The 1851-nt window shown below is 49.5% G+C and overlaps 1 pseudogene; it reads right to left on the bottom strand.

The window, feature by feature from the left end:
* The window catches only part of LOC105824502, a 66118-nt pseudogene that overhangs the window by 60584 nt on the left and 3683 nt on the right, over nucleotides 1-1851 (bottom strand).

The raw sequence follows: 1851 nt of genomic DNA, 5'->3' as shown, positions 1-1851 counted from the left end.
CCCGAGTAGCTGGGACTACAGGCGTGCGCTACCGTGCCCGGCTAATTTTTTCTATATATTTTTAGTTGTCCGATTAATCTCTTTCTATTTTTTTTTTTAGTAGAGACGGGGTCTCGCTCTTGCTCAGGCTGGTCTCGAACTCCTGACCTCGAGCGATCCTCCCGCCTGGGCCTCCCGAGTAGCTGGGACTACAGGTATGCACCACCGTGCCCAGCTAATTTTTCCTATTTTTAGTTGTTTGGCCAATTTCTTTCTATTTTTAACAGAGACGGGGTCTCGCTATGTTGCCCAGGCTGGTCTCGAACTCCTGACCTCGAGCGATCCTCCCACCTGGGCCTCCCGAGTAGCTGGGACTACAGGTATGCACCACCATGCCCAGCTAATTTTTTCTATTTTTAGTTGTTTGGCCAATTTCTTTCTATTTTTAACAGAGACGGGGTCTCGCTATGTTGCCCAGGCTGGTCTCGAACTCCTGACCTCGAGCGATCCTCCCGCCTCGGCCTCCCAGAGTGCTGGGATGACAGGCGTGAGCCGCCGCGCCCGGCCCCAAGAGTCTCTTGGAGTTAGAATTAATGACCTGAAAGTCGTACACGGGTCGCAATCTGCCATCCGGGCCTCTGTTTGTCACTGACACCGAACTCAACCTTGTCACCTATTTGAGGACAAGTAGATCCTTCATTGTTGGCTTGAAAAGCAATAGCGAGTTTCACCCCACAATGGTCATGCCAATAACGCCATCCTCCACCTCCTTCTCTTGGCCTTTATCTGGGCTATGGTTTTAGGATTGCAAATGGTGGCCTCTTTTTTCCATAGTGCCCAGAAAACGATGATCTGAACGGGAATGAAATGAAACTGTGCCTTTGGGAAGTTTTTCAATCCCGACACAATGATTTCTTTGGGCAGAGAGCGTACGAGGAACCGTGGTCAGGTCTCCTGCATCCGCAATATGGAGCCGGTTCCTTCCAGAATTTCGCCGAAGTGCAAGAACATACGAGCATCACACCCTCGATGAAACCCAAACCATCTCTCCCGGCCGCAGTCAAAACCCATTTCTCTGGCTTCATCAGTGAACTGAAAGCGTATTTGATAGAACTTCCATCTTGGTCGCTCGATCTGTCGAAATATTAAACCTGACGTGGTCACCTTGCGGCAGAGTCACCTTGGATTTTGTGTCTTTGTCTCCAAAGGGAAGTTCTGTAGGAATCGCGAAGTCTTAACTTGGATGCATGCTGGCCGTGGGTCATTCTGGGTTTTTCCTGGGTCCTTTTGAGATAACTTTGGTTACGATGCCTTCAAAATACTCAATGCTGATATCTTCAGCAGCGACGGTTCCTTGAGGCCATCGTCTGACATCTGTTGCGACTTCTTGACCGTTTCTGTCCTCGATTGTCAATTCCACGTCATCTCCAGGCCGTGAGGTTTCTGGGCCACCCTTAAATTCACTATAATGAAAGAATCTCTCTCCTACAATGTCACCTCTTTCAATAAAGCCAGATGCCTCCTCGGTGGCACAAACTACTGTCTGAACGGTGGGCTTGTTTCTTTTTCAACGGCGTAATGTTACGAGCACTTACAGCACCGGTACGTTTATTGATGACGATTGCAAAGTTTATTTTATCTCCAGTTTCGCGAAACGTTCCCTTCGACAACTCCAGGGGTGAAAGTCAGATAAAACCCTTCCCCGTCACGTTCGTGGCATACACTCCCTGCCGGACTCTGACCCAGGACAGCTGGAGATTTTACTCTGTGCGTCGCGAGGAACGGCGGCGCACACAACTTGCCCGTTCCATTTGTTCTTCGGGGAGGATTTCTGGTTTTATCTTCACCAGTTTGACGGCAATCGGTTTCCCA

The sequence above is a fragment of the Propithecus coquereli genome, unplaced genomic scaffold (assembly GCF_000956105.1).
Source record: "Propithecus coquereli isolate 6110/MARCELLA unplaced genomic scaffold, Pcoq_1.0 Scaffold746, whole genome shotgun sequence".
NCBI classification, from domain to species: domain Eukaryota; kingdom Metazoa; phylum Chordata; class Mammalia; order Primates; family Indriidae; genus Propithecus; species Propithecus coquereli.
The sequence above is the reverse complement of the archived record's forward strand: the minus strand, read 5'-3'. Positions and strand labels throughout refer to the sequence as shown.